Below are 15,266 nucleotides of genomic sequence, written 5' to 3' on the forward strand. Positions count from 1 at the left end.
CCATTGATAGCATTCCTCCATGAATTTGCCTAATTCTCTTTTAAAGCCATCCAAGTGGTGACCATCACTGCCTCTTGTGGGAGTGAATTCCATAGTGTAATTATACCCTATGTGAAACTGACAAGGAATTCCCCAATAGTTTACAGCTCATTATCTCTGCCATACCAATCCTGAATTCTGTAAGCATTTCTAGCTGTTCCCAACATCTAATTTTAAATACAGACACACATAGCTAACAGCCTGTCTTTGCTTTACCAAAGTGAAAATGACTAGCATGCTCTGCTTTCTCTGATGGTGGGGGAAGGATCAAATACCAAGACAAAGGGTGGGTGGATGGGATGGAAGGAAAAGAGAGAGGAGGGAATGAATGGTAAGAAAAGAGGCAAGGAAAACATTTGGACTCATTTGTTTTGCTCTTGTAAAGGCTGATTCCTCAGACATTTCTCTGCCTCCCCTTGTTTCTCGCTGTCCATGTGTTTGTACGTAAAAGTGCTCTCAATCAAACCATGATCATGGCAGCTGTTTTTCTTCCAGCGTAGCTGTTGAGCTGTCTCACCCAAATGCTTGCCTATCAGCTTTTGACTCTATGCCAACTTCAAGATGATTATAAGGGCCGGCCAAGCATCCTCTGCTTGGCTGTGCAGCTGGTTGGGAACTGAAGAACAGGTAGGCATTGTGCACCATCAAGTCAAACCTGGCCTCTGCTAGAAAAAAAACAAACCCCAACCTGTCTGGAATTACAGCATTTAAATGGTTAATACTAGAAATTAAAATACAAGCCTAAAAAATCTCCTTAACCTAGCCATTGAGTCAGTGGCCAAATTGAGGAGATTCTCTAGGCATGCCTTTCTATTATTAACCCTTTAAATGCCCTTCCATCCTCCCAGCAAGTCCAGGAAAGGATGCTCAAAGTTAAGATTGTCCTTTGGTGATTCCCATTCCTTTCCCCTTTTCACTCATCTTATTTGCAATCACACACAAAAACACCCCCTCATTTCCTTTCAGCTGCTCTTCCCACTAGGGTTGTCAGGTCCTTGGCCTGAGACTGATCCTGTATCTTTAGGAGAAGAAAAAGTCAGCCAAGTGCAGGTGTTCTTGCAACATTGTAATGAGAAAAACCACAAGGTGGAATTCTCCCTCCCCCCTACACAACTTTTAAAGATACAGAGGACCTCTTGGTTGCCAGGCACAGCCTCCAAGAGGCCTTCTGTATCTTTAAAAGTTGTGCAGGGGGAAGGGAGAATTCCACCTTGTGGTTTTTCTCATTACAGGGTTGCAATAACACCTGCACTTGGCTGACTTTCTCTTCTCCTAAAGATATAGGATCAGTCTCAGGCCCTGAACCTGGCAACCCTACTCCCCACTGCTATGAGGACATTATAAATAACATTAACAATAGTGATATTTTTGCCTGGGAAACTATCAAACCGGATAAAAGCAGAAGATAGTGGGAAACAAACAAACATGGAACAAATGGCTTGTCAGGTAAAAGCAATGCGATCTGGAGCAAAAGCGGGATGCAGACTTAAGAGGGTGAATGCAGAGACTACAGCAATTATTTCATTCTTTCAGTAGCGGAAGTCAGGGGTCACATAATGAAACTGAGTGGCAGTAAATTCAGGGCAGATACAAGGAAATTTTTCACAAAACACATCCATAGCTAACAGGGCAATCCTACACATGTCTACTCATAATTAAGACCCATTGTGTTCAATGGGACCTACTCCCTGGTAAGTGTGTATAGGAAAATGGAATGTATTGAAACATGTTGAGGTAATAGGCTTCTGCTTCAATGGTGTTTAATGGGTTCAAGCATAAAAGTTTAGACAAATCCATGGAGGGAAATGCGTATTAATGTTGGTTAGCCAGGTCTTCAGCACTGCTTGTGATATATCGTAAGGAGGCACAAAAGTCCCTCAGCCAATAAAGTAGATCCTTAATACAGAGCTTACTTTTAAGAAAAATGTTTATTTACAGAGGTCTGTTCTTCCCACCCCTTCAAATAATAATATTAAATTAAAAATTTATGAGAATATGGAGATAACATCTTTTTAGTTGGCAATATTCACAAAGTATCCCCACCTGCTGACTCTGGTTGCTGTTATAGTTTGTACCCATTGCAAATTTAATAGGGAAAATATTAAGATTTTTATTATTATTATTATTATTTTAGGACTGGTGTGCAATTCTTAAAGCAACCACCTTCACCACTAACCACCAAGTGGGGACTTTAGGAAATCACCTCAAGGAAAAGATATGTATTGAAGCCATTTCTTGTGAATAAGTTTGCTACACACCATTCTGCTCTGGTTTATGTGCCCCACTAGAATATAGAATATAATATAATAAATCTAGAATATAATAAATCCAGAATATAACATTTGTGATATGTATGGTGATAGGAAGAGGAGGGGTGATAATGATGAATCTTTTCACAATAGGGTTCATGTAGGTCTATCTGCAGGTCATGCATAGTTAATATATGGAATTTGCTGTCACAAGATTTGGTTATTTGGTGAGTAGACACAATCAATTACTATTAATGTCATTGCCTTCATCTGGATGTTCATTGTGGGAAACAGGATTCTAGATCAGGTGGATCTTTGATGTAATGGGGCAGGGTTCTTATTTTGTGCTCATGTGTTCATAATTTTAGAACATGCTCATGCGAATCCAGACTTCGAGCAGCTGTGAGCAATGTTATTAATATAATTAATTAATATAATGTGACTTTGGAAAACATCAGGTATTGGATATACTTTGTTTATGCTTTGTTGTTGTTCAGCCTATTTAACAAACTGGTTGATGATCCCTCTTCAACAAAATGTTTTGAGATTTCAGTCAGTGCATTTCTGATATTTGTATTACCATTTATCTCTTTGTATTATTAAAACAAAAAGGCTTGGAAAACTTCATTTCTTTTTGCAATGAAGTGGGAGAAGGTGAGCATGGAAGTAGGGATGGGTGAGAATTTCAATTCAGTTCGCATTTCAAGCAGGATTGATCAAATTTGCACTTTCTGAAACAATATGAGAACCAAATTACAGCCATCCTTCAAAATTTGCATTTATTAGAATTTTGAGATGCAGTTTGCCAACTAAACAATATTTACAAAAATGCATATATTAGGGGAAAGTGTGCATAAAAATAAATATATGAGTGAAAATAGGGTTGCCATGTTCAGGGCCTGAGACTGATCCTGTATCTTTAGGAGAAGAGAAAGTCAGCCAAGCGCAGGTGTTCTTGCAACCCTGTAATGGGAAAAACCACAAAGTGGAATTCTCCCTTCCCCCTCTACAACTTTTAAAGATACAAAAGACCTCTTAGACTGGGCCTGGCAACCAAGAGGTCTTCTGTATCTTTAAAAGTAGTGCAGGGGGAAGGGAGAATTCCACCTTGTGGTTTTTCCCATTACAGGGTTGCAAGAACACCTGCACTTGGCTGACTTTCTCTTCTCCTAAAGCTACAAGATCAGTCTCAGGACAGGAACCTGGCAACCCTAAGTGAAAATAACATGCAAAAAGGCATGACATGATGAGAAATGGCTTGCAAAAATGTCAAAACTGCCTAAAAATGTGTTTATTTGGAGAAATTTGCACTAAAATGGTGGAGAATTTTCATGAGGATTTTTTCTTTAAATATTCTCAGCTCGCTGTAGAAATGTAGAGAACTGAATTTAACATTAGAAAAGTGAGAAACTGAGAGAACCGAAATTGACAGATCTTTCCATCCCTGCATGGGAGAGACAGAATAGCGCAAGAATGCATTCTGCGTTAGAAGGCAAGGTTGCTTGCTGCTCTGCTATATGCCAAAACATTACAATATATTGACAATTCAATCTGGATTCTTTGGTCTTAGGCAGGAGAGACCGTAGTGGGGTTCGGGTGATGCTCACCCACCCACCCATATTCAAGCAGCAAATAAGGGGTTGCTGGACCACTCTACTTAGTCCCACCCCCAACATACCCAGTGCCTATGCCCCCTCCATCTACACATTTTGTACTGTTGAAAAGGGGTTCTATGTGTATACTTTGAGTCAGGATCCATCCCTCCCATGGAGAAACTCTATGCACTATGCTGGTACATGTGTAGAGCCTCTTTCCATTGTGCCAAATGTGAGAATGGGTGTCAGTGTGGCTTCTAGGAGCATAGGGAGTCGGGGGGGGGAGCAGAGCTAGCTTGCATAGCTTCATAGCCCCCATTTGGGGGAGGATCTCCTGAACCTCCCTAGTTAATGGTTTCACACATGAATGCCTACTAAATTCATCAGTATAAGCCGTAGCTCAAGTTGCTTCTTAAAAAAAGAGAGGATCTGTTCATCTGCCATTTAATATTATTTGATGTCTTAATTTCAGTCAGAAGTGTTTAGCTGAAAGCCAGTCGATCAGATACTTGTGAAGATTAAAGATGACAGTATGCTAGTTAATCTAACCAGGCTTTCTTCTCCCTCCCCACCCCTGGCTTGATATTAACATGTTCATAATTTGGAAAGGAGAAAAGGCTGCAGAGGTCAAGGAGCTGAGTAGCCCAAACTGGCAAGGGGAGAGGGGACAGACAAGAAAAGGAAAGAAAAGAAGAATCTTCCGAGATCTGATCGAATTTGTTCTTTATTATGTCATTTGTCAGGAGGACTGAGACGATGAATTGTTGCAGGCAGAAGTTGAAACCTTATCAAGCTATGTAACACTTTTTTTGTAGCATCACTGCTGACCTTTCTTTTCCAAATCCATTAAATTAATCTTGGAATCGCATATTATAAATAGAAGATGTAAAATCCAGACAAAAATTAACCACATTTAAGAACAATGGAAATTTCTTGGTACTTAAATGTATTTATGTTCCCCTTGCAATGACCAGTAGGGGTTTCTGCTCATATAGCCTGCAGAGTCCTACCTATTCTAATTCTCTCATCTGCCAATTAGATTATGTTGGTTTGTCATTTGTTTTTGTTGGGTTACAAACAATACACAGGATGGGTTGACCTGCTGTTCATCTTGTTACGGTAACAACATAATCTTGTATAATCTCTTTGATATTGCAACCAGTTTATACATTGCTCTTCTCAGGCAGGGAACGGGTTGTGTTCTTCCCAAACATAATTTGAATGTTCACATTTTTAGATTGCAATCCAAAGCATTCATCATTAGCACAAGTGTACTTTTAAGTTGTACATCTAAAATGGCTCACGTGTATACTTAAAAAGGTAAAGTGTGTAAAGCAAAGGATTGCACAGGTAGGCTCACGGGGGAGCCATAATTGGCTGCAGCTCCCTTTTGAGGGAAGTCTTGGAGGCAAACCCAGGCATTATGAACCATTCTTGCTCAGGGTCCTTACAGCAGCCTTCCCTAACCTGCCTGCCCTCCAGATACGTTGGACTCCAACCAGCCCAAGCCCAGCAACAAGTTGAGGCAGGCTGCTGTAATGACTCTGAGCAGGAATTGTCACAAAGGGGTGGTATTTTCTCTAATGAATCTGTGACCAGCAGCCAGCAGCAGCTGGTGTGGTAGGGCAGAGCCATGAAGCCACTTTCCTGACACCAGAACCACTACAGCTTGCCTGCGTGGGACTGGGATGGTGACAAGGTCACTGCTGTGCAAATGTGCTAGCAGGGCCAATCCAGTGGACCCACCAGTCTGACTGGGAAGACCTGACCTCACCGCCACTCTGCCCTGCCCCAGGGTTGCCCAGGTCAACTCTGGTGATGCCCGTGTTGGGAGGGTGGCTCTCTCTCTCTTTGGAACATGGTGTTAACCAGTTGTGCAAGGTTACTCAGCTGATTTCACATAACACACAGTTGAATTCTGATGCCAGTTCTTGCCCCTTTAGGCTAAGTTAAAACTCTTACCAGAGGTTTGATTCTGTAATAGTAGTAATGGCATAAGAATATCTTTGCAATATCAGTGATTTTACATTTTATCAAAAGCATTAACAGGAGAGAATGATTGCTGCTTTGAAACTGATAAACAGTTTTATCTTTTCTCTGGTTAGGTTAAAAGAGAGAGAGAGAGGGCAATTATTCACTAATCTTAACAGTTTGGTAGCTTAGTAAATACAATTTCCAGTTCATCATTATACAGCACAGCTAACGAGGCTATTGAATAATAGCACTTTTTAAAAACCTGTCCTGTTGGCATGAGACTGGGGCATATTGTTAAACATTGGTGCCTTGTTCAGATATTGGTTCTATCCAGATTGCCTCCATTTTCTAGAATGGGTGATGCTGCTGGTAGGGTGCAGAGCTACTGCATGGGTCTCCTCACATGATGCTCAGAGCCTCTGGTATTAGCCAAGAAACACAGAGAAGAATTGTGCTGTAGTAGCTCCCATGTTCCAAAAGTAGGATGAGAAGGTACCTAAAGTAGAACCACTATGTGTGATGGGGGGGGGATCAGGCAATTCTTTATTATTCCATATAACAGACTATCTGCATTTTCAAATTACTTGTTGGTACCATTTTAAAAAATGAAAAATGGAAAGAACAGCTATAAGTTGTATTATACCTTTGGCTTGATATTATTGAGGTTGGGGTTTTTTCTCCTCTGTGGCCACACCAAAGTACAAGAGATGATGTCATATCTTGGAGTGGGTCAGAAAGGCAAATTGTTCTTCATTTGGCTGTCTTCCCAGATTTTTCTCACAGTGTTCTACTGGAATCTGTCAGAGTGCTTTTTGTCACCGCTGTAAAATACTTTCGGAGAAACCAAGTTTTTATGAGAAGAATGAGAAAAGAGCCTATTCGAGGGCAAAGGGTTAATATTTGTACTTGCGGGCTTGGCTTTGAGGATTAAAAATAAAGTTTGAGTCCTTTCTTTCCTCTTAGAGTCACGTTGCAGAAACTATGCAGTCAGGTAGCATCTTTCATCCAGAATGTTTCTGGGCTATGGCTCTGTGTCTCCATACTTTTGCTCAGAAGAAAACTCAATGCAGCCTAGTGGGATATTTTTATTTCAATTTCATATTTCATTTGAAATACTGATGACCCACCTTTCAGCCTAAAAGAGCATGAAAGCAGCTTATAATCATATTACAATCCATATAATTTTTTTAAAATCCACATATTCTTGAGCAAACGGCTAGAAGATTTTCAAAGTGTTGATATTTTGGGACCTGTAATTTCCTAATATTTATATGTTTATTAAATATAGTTAATGTATCTTGAGATGGAAGAACATTTTTTAAAAGGCATGTTTGAGATCCTTCTAGTCCAGCATCTTGTTTCTCACAGTGACCAACCAGATGCCTGGGAAAGCCAATTAGCAGGACATGAAGGTGATAATCCTCTCTCATGGCTTCTGAAAACCAGTTGCCGGAAGCCTCAGGAGGGGAGAGTGTTCTTGCACTCGGGTCCTGCTTGTGGGCTTCCCCCAGGCACCTGGTTGGCCACTGTGAGAACAGGATGCTGGACTAGATGGGCCACTGGCCTGATCCAGCAGGCTCTTCTTACATTCTTATGTTCTCCCCAGCAACTGGTGTTCAATAACATGCTATTGCTGAACTTAGACTTTCCATGTAGCCATCAATAGTGGTAGCCATTGTCTTATACGGCATGAGATATTTGTATAGACTTTTCAGATAATTGCTTTATTACACAGGGAATGAGTGATGGTATGAAGCAGCCTTTCCCAACCAGTGTGCCTCCAGTTGTTGTTGGACCACAACTCCCATCAGCCTCAGCCAGCATTGCCAATGGTCACGAAAGATGGGAGTTGTGGTCCAACAACATCGGGAGGCACACTGGTTGGGAAAGGCTGGTATGGAGGATCAAATCTCTTACTGCTGCTCAGCTACCACCACCACCCTCTCCCTGTTAGACGTCTGCACTGCAGGTTGTCACGCCTTGCAGGACCAGGCCCCCAGGTACTCAGCCAGCTGTTGCTGATTTTGTCCACCTTTCCCTTCCCTGTAGGGGATAGATAAGCTAGCTGGCTGAGATGGCTCCTGCTTTGCAGATTGTCTGGCTTTTTGTGGGGCTTGTGGGGCTTGAGTTATGTGCCTGGGAGAGAGGACTCAGAGCCAAGTAGGGGGACTTGAGGGCCCCCCAATTAGTGTAGTGATGGGTAGAGGGAGATATGGTGTTGTGAGGAGGACTTGCCAGGTAAGGGGAATGTGGCCCAGCCAGTTAACGACTGTGCCTTGTTCCGGTCCACCCCACACCCGCAGGTTTGCTGGTTGCCCTATCAGCCAGCTCTCAGACCTCTGGATGCTGCTCCTAAACGCCAGATCAGTGCACAATAAGATCTCGCTCATTTTTTATTTAATTGTGGATGAGGTAGCCGATCTGGCATGTATAACCGAGACCTGGATGGGTGAGCAGGGAGGAGTCAGTCTCTCCCAGCTATTCCTGCCAGGGTACCTGGTTCAGCATCAGGGTAGATCTGAAGGTTGGGAGGGAGCGTTGTGGTCTATAGGAGCTCCATCTCCCTCTGCAAGCACCCTGTCCATGTGACTACTGGTCTGGAGTGTTTGCACCTTATGTTGGGTCAGCGGGACAGACTGGGGATTCTGTTGGTGTACCGCCCACCCCGCTGCCCAACAGACTCCCTAGCTGAGCTGACGGAGGTGGTCTCGGGTGTACTGTTGAGATCCACCAGATTGTTGGTTCTGGGGGATGTCAACATCCATGTGGAGGCCACCTTATCCGGGGCGGCTCAGGATTTCATGGTCTGCATGACAACCATGGGACTGTCCCAATATACCATTGGCCCAACACATGTAGCAGAACACACTCTAGACTTGGTTTTTGCAACTGGACATGGAGATGGTGATCTGAATGTGGGGGGCCTTACATCAGTCCCTCTGTCATGGACAGATCACTGCTTGCTGAAGTTTAGACTTACAGTGGCCTTTCCCCTCTGCAAGGGTGGGGGACCTATTAAGTTGGTCCGCCCCCAGAGACTAATGGATCTGGATGGTTTCCAAGGGGTTATGGGGAGTTTTCCGGCTGATGGGGCTGGTGCTCCTGTAGAAACCCTGGTTGAATTGTGGAATACAGAAATGACCTGGGTGGCTGACATGATTGCTCCTGAGTGCCCTCTCCTGTTTAGAGTTCGTACAGCTCCATGGTATACCCCAGAGCTGTGAGTGAGGAAACAATATAGGAGACCACTTGAGTGCAGATGGAGATGAACTCCTAGTGAATGCAGTTATACACTGGTAAGTGCCTATGGTAAGCTGTATTTAGGGGCAATGAGGGCAGCAAGAAAACAATATTTTGCTGCCACTATCAAATCATCAATCTGCCACCCACCGGAGCTCTTCAGAATAGTCCTGGGGCTATTACACTCTGGCCCCAGGGACATGGTAGAACCACCTGAGGCCTGCTGTAATGAATTTGCTAGGCATTTCCAGGAGAAAATCTTTGGCATCTGCCAGGACTTAGACTCCAGTGTTATGGCAGGTGAACCAAACAAGGTATCCAGAGCACAATTTTGTCCTGATTTCTTGGATGAGTTTCATGGTGCAGCTTGAGGACATTGACAAGATGCTTGGACAGGTTCGTGCAACCACTTTTGTGCTGGATTCTTGCCCTTCTTGGCTAATAAAAGCTAGCAGAGATGGAACAGCTGGCTGGGCCAGGGAGGTGATTAATGCCTCTCTGCGAGAGGGGTGGTCCATGGCTGCCTGAAAGAGGTGGTAGTGAGACCACTCCTAAAGAGACCCTCCCTGGCCCCAGAAAATTTTAATAACTATAGGTCAGTGGCAAATGTTCTATTCCTGGGCAAGGTCCTGGAACGAGTGGTTGCAGGCCAGCTCCAGACACTCTTGGATGAGACTGATTATCTGGATCCATTGCAGTCAGTTTTCAGGCCTGGTTTTGGCATGGAAACAGCCTTGGTTGCCTGGTATGATGACCTTTGTCGGGAGAGAGACGGGGGAGTGTGACTCTGTTGATTCTCCTTGATCTCTCAGTGGCTTTCGATACCATTGACCAAGGTATCCTTCTGGGAAGACTGGCTGAGTTGGGAGTGGGAGGGACTGCATGGTGGTGGTTCCGCTCCTACTTGGCGGGTCAGCTCCAGAAGATGGTGCTTGGGGAACATTGCTCGACACCCTGGACTCTCCAGTATGGGGTTCCACAGGGGTCAGTTCTGTCCCCCATGCTGTTCAACATCTACATGAAACCGTTGGGTGCAGTCATCCGGAGCTTTGGAGTGCGTTGCCATCAGTATGCTGATGACACACAGCTCTATTTCTCCTTTTCATCTTCTTCAGGTGAGGCTGTCAATGTGCTGAACCGGTGCCTGGCTGTGACAATGGACTGGATGTGGGCTAATAAACTGAGGCTCAATCCAGACAAGATTGAGATGCTGTTAGTGGGTGGTTCTTCTGACTGGATGGTGGATGTCCAACCTGTCCTGGATGGGGTTGCACTCTCCCTGAAGGAGCAGGTTCATAGCTTGGGGGTTCTCCTAGAACCATCTCTTTCACTTGAGGCTCAGGTAGCCTTAGTGGCACGGAGTGCCTTCTACCAACTTTGGTTGGTGGCCCAGCTATCCCCCTATCTGGACAGGGATAACCTGGCTTCAGTTGTCCATGCTCTGGTAACCTCCAAGTTAGATTACTGCAATGCACTCTACGTGGGGCTGCCTTTGAAGATGGTTCAGAAACTGCAGCTTGTGCAAAATGCAGCGGCCAGATTGGTAACAGGGACCAGACGGTTTGAACATATAAAACCGATTCTGGCCCACTTGCATTGGCTGCCTGTATGTTTCCAAGCTCGATTCAAAGTGCTGGTTTTAACCTATAAAGCCTTACGTGGCTTGGGACCACAATACCTGATGGAATGCCTCTCCCGACACAAACCCTCCTGTACACTACGCTCAACATCTAAGGCCCTCCTCTGGGTGCCTACTCTGAGGGAAGCTGGGAGTCTGGCAACAAGGGAGAGGGCCTTCTCAGTGGTGGCACCAAATTATGGAATGATCTCCCTTATGAGGTGCACCTGGCACCAACAATGTTATCTTTTTGGCACCAGGTCAAGACTTTCCTGTTCTCCCAGGCATTTTAGCATGTGTTTTAAAATTGTTTTTATATTGTGTTTTTAAAATAATGTGTTTTAAATTTGTATATTTGTTTTTAATGTTTTTAATTGCTGTAAACTGCCCAGAGAGCTTCGGCTATGGGGCAGTATATAAATGCAATAAATAAATAAATAATGTTATCTCTGCTAATGCTTCAGTTGCAGAAAAATGGCATTTTCTCATCATTAACATTGCAATTTGCTATTTACTACCAAGTTTTTTTAATGATTAGTTAGCCTTTTAATTGATTGATTAGTCAATTAAATTAAAATAAATGTGTGTATGAACACTTTAGTTAAAATACCTTTTGGAGGCATTGAAGGGTGTGCAAGAAATGTGCAATTTAATAAATAACACTTAACACTTTTTATTCCTCTTTACATATACCAGATCCAAAATGGCCTAATAAATAATCAAATGTGTCCTTAACTTTCAAATTCATCTGTTAAAATTAGCTTCTAAAGCTTTCTGTTGATAAATTTATCCATTAATCCAATTAAAGCCTACAGTTTTCCTTTTCCTGAGAAAATGAATTCCATAACACACACAGCTAGCCAGTTATATTGCTCTTTGGTATACCATCTGGAATATTTATTTGCTTTCAATATTTCAAGACTACATTGCAACAAAAATATTCTCAGTGTAGTTTAGAAGCTTTTTTTAAAAATGAAAGAATAAAAAAATCAAAAAGAATATGCAAGAATGATTTCTAAGTAAATAAATTTGTTACTAGATCAAGTTCAAGGTGCTACTACTAGGAGGAAGGGTGGGATATCAATCCAATAAATAAATATATAAAGCCCTCAACAGCTTGGGATCAGTTTACCTGAAGGATCACTTTACTCCATATGTGCCCACTCAACCGCTTTGATCGGAAAAACTGGCATTTTTACAAGCATCACATAATGTTTGTTCTGCACTTGTGAGAAATCTATCATTTACTGTGATTGTGCCTGTTCTCTAGAACTCCCTGCTTATTAATATAAGGCAAGCACCTTCTTTGTGCTGTTTTCACTATCTGCTAAAAACTTTTTTGCTTAGGCAAGCCTACCCAGACATATAATGTTAATTGTGTAGATTTATTTTTAAAATCCTTTGATTTTGTATATATTTTGTTAATGTCGTGTCTACTGTTATTAACGTATATTTTATTGCCATTTTGAATGAATATTGTGTGCCATTTAATGTAAACTGCTTAAAGATAAATTTTTGATCAAATGATATGTAAATCTTGCTAAATAAAATAAAGTAACTTCAAAAATTTGTCCAATGCTGCTCTTCTGCTCGCACAACAGACTTCCACTCATGTAATGGAACTTTCTCCTCTTCTTCTCTCTCTCCATGCACCTTCAGAATTCAGAGGGTTGCCAAATCCTATGGAGCAGATGTTGGGGATGCACAGTGAAAGTAGAGGAAGAAGTCCTGTTGTATGATGGAACTTTATTTACACAGTGTTGGATACAACTCATAGTGTGGAGGCACATATTGGTCAGTACCTGTGACATCGTTGGCAGACAGGTGATGCACTTCTTTCTTTTCCTGTCCCATCCCAATCCCTCTCATACTGTTCTGAAAGTATACTTTAAATAATAATTATTTTTCTGAAACAATCCCCTGTATCACTGTAGCAGGACATTTAAAAATCAGTCAATCAAAAAGCTCTAAAAGTTTCAAAATCAAAAGCCCTGCTTCAACCTTCTGTTTGTTTGTTTGCTTGCTTGTTTGTTAAACAGTTTTGGTCTGTGCACTGACCCTTTGCTCCAATGGGACACAATTTTTCAGTTGAGGGAGGAAGGAAGGAAGGTAAGAGGAGGGCTGCATTTAGACAGCAGTTTGTTCCATTTCCGCAAAGTTTCCTTCCTGACGTTAATTTCTACATATTATTTGATTTTTCACACAACATAAAAGCCACTTCTGGAAATCTAGCAGAATACAGTGTATGTTTAGTGCTTATTTTCATGTTGATTGTTTCCAGAAAAACTGTTTGCAACCCCGTTAACCCAGAAAATCGCAGGAGTAAAGTGATGAAATATGTGGTCATATACAGTTCTTTCCTGTAGTTTTTTTTTGGGGGGGGGGTAGAAATGTGCATGTGTGGAAAGGATGGCGGAGTAGCGACATGTCCAATGACATTCATTATTGTGTCACACCACACCAACTATTTCATGACGAGGCAATACATCAGTCAGAAAGCCACAGTTCTTTAATGCAACAGGTACTGCAGTGTGAAAGGAATGTTAGAAATAGAAATCCAACCATTCTAAAAAGTAAAACTAATGCAATAAACCCCATGTCTGAATGCAGCCAAAGTCTTCCTGCACAACATTCCTTCCTACTGCAAGATTTTCTTTACCAGTGTGGGTGTAATATTTCCCCCAACTGATTCCCCCATACAACTATTTCTAATTCACTTGAGTTCCTACTCACATTACAGTGGGGACAGAATATAGTTTTCATCATCCTGATCAGGCTATTGGTATGTTATTGCTAACTGCAGCACTTTATAGGCAGGGAGGAGGAACCACCAGATTTCCCCGGTCGTCAGGAAAGACTTTAATAGAGAGTATTGACATTTTGAAACCATGTCATACTGAGACTCTGAGTGCAAAGACCACTGCCTTTTGGCTTTTGGACTGCAGCTGACATAGCATGATGGCTGTGGCTTTGTTTATAACAAGGGCCGCCATTTCAGGCAGTCTCTTCCGTATGTTTGCCCTTTTCATATAATATTTACTTAGAACTGCCTGAATGTAAAATGTCACTGCAGCTTTGAGCTCCTACTGAAGAAAGAGAATTGCTACAACACCAACACCTGCATTCTGTCAGAAGCTGTTGGATAATATGGTTCACTTCCTCACTTAACAAAAGTAAGAATGCAGTTTTCAGGCCCCCTTTTTCTGCCCTTATGATTAACATAGAAAAGCTGCAATACCTCTGATACCATTGCCTCTTCGTTTATATTTTTCTTTTCTGTTTTTTGAGGGAGGGAAGTCTCCCCATTTTTGTGGTTTATTAAAGCTTTAAGCTGTCAGGTTATTACTGTCAGCTTCCAGAAAGGAAAGAGCTAGTGATGTAAAATTAATTTATTGAATGGAATTGTTTTGCCCCAGGGGGATAACATCACCATTTAATTTAATTTCCCCATCATATTGTCTCATTTACAGAAGGAAAAAAATAACTTTTCTTCTTAACAGAATAAGGTGCATTATGCTGAATAGCATTCTTGTCCTTAGATCATCAGTTGTCAGAGCATTCTGTATTACCCCATGAATTTTACTTTCTGCTTTTCTCAAAAATATTGAGAAAGGCATTAAGGGGCCCTCATACAACATCTCATTCTTATATTCATTTTTCAAGGGTTTTGAATTGGAGCACAGAAGATTATGGAAAGGACTATCATAGAAAAAGGCTCAGTCCTCCCCGCTCCCTTCTTGAGGTATTGCCAATGCATTCGTATGCATTTTATTCATTTATACCCCATCCTTCAGCAGGTTTCCAAAGCAGCTTACAAAAATTTAATAATTACAATAAAGCAAATTCAAACAAAAGCATAAAAAATGGAAAGGGGTTAGGGTTCCCCTTTCTTCACATGGCTAGGGCTGATAAGAGTCATGATAAGCATCTGAAAGGCACCAGGTTGGTCAACATTAGGTAGAGATCATTACCAGCCATTTTTAGTGGAGATGCTAGCAATTAAACCTGGGATCTCCTGTATGCTCTACCACTGAATCACTCCCATGCTTTCCATACATAGCAAAGGACCTGCTGTAGCCTAATAAGCATTCTTACCAATGGAGAAGTAAAAATGAGGGGGGGGACCTTGAAAGTTCATGTGAATTTTGCAGGAAATATATGGGAACTAGACTGAGATGGAATTAACATTTGGTTTCCAGATCGTCCTCCAGCATGACTCTGAATACTAGTTGCTGGGAATGAATAGTGGGAGAGCAGGTTCATAGCTTGGAGGTACTCCTCGATCCAACATTGTCACTGGAGGCTCAGGTGGCCTTAGGCCCCAAATATCTAAGAAACCATCTTCTTCCCTACAGACCCTCTCAGGTATTAAGATCAGCAGAGGGGGCCTTCTTGGTAGTTCCACCACCCTCAGAAATTTGGGGGATGGTGGCCTAAGAGAGGTCAGCCCCTAAGTTGTGGAACTTCCTACCCACAGAGGTGTGTCTAGCAACTTTGCTGTACAGTTTTTGGAAAATTCTAAAGACCACCTCTTTACTCTGGCCTTCAGCA

General features: G+C 42.2%; 1 long non-coding RNA gene across 1 annotated transcript; it reads left to right on the top strand.

Annotated features, from left to right (window-relative positions):
• The first annotated feature begins 1,317 nt into the window (after positions 1–1,317).
• LOC133384361 (uncharacterized) lies at positions 1,318–14,447 on the top strand. The gene is made up of 3 exons (XR_009762528.1): positions 1,318–1,485; positions 12,375–12,539; positions 14,379–14,447. It is a non-coding gene; the product is annotated as an uncharacterized LOC133384361 (long non-coding RNA).
• The last annotated feature ends 819 nt before the right edge of the window (positions 14,448–15,266 follow it).

Source organism: Rhineura floridana, chromosome 4 (genome assembly GCF_030035675.1).
Source record: "Rhineura floridana isolate rRhiFlo1 chromosome 4, rRhiFlo1.hap2, whole genome shotgun sequence".
NCBI classification, from domain to species: domain Eukaryota; kingdom Metazoa; phylum Chordata; class Lepidosauria; order Squamata; family Rhineuridae; genus Rhineura; species Rhineura floridana.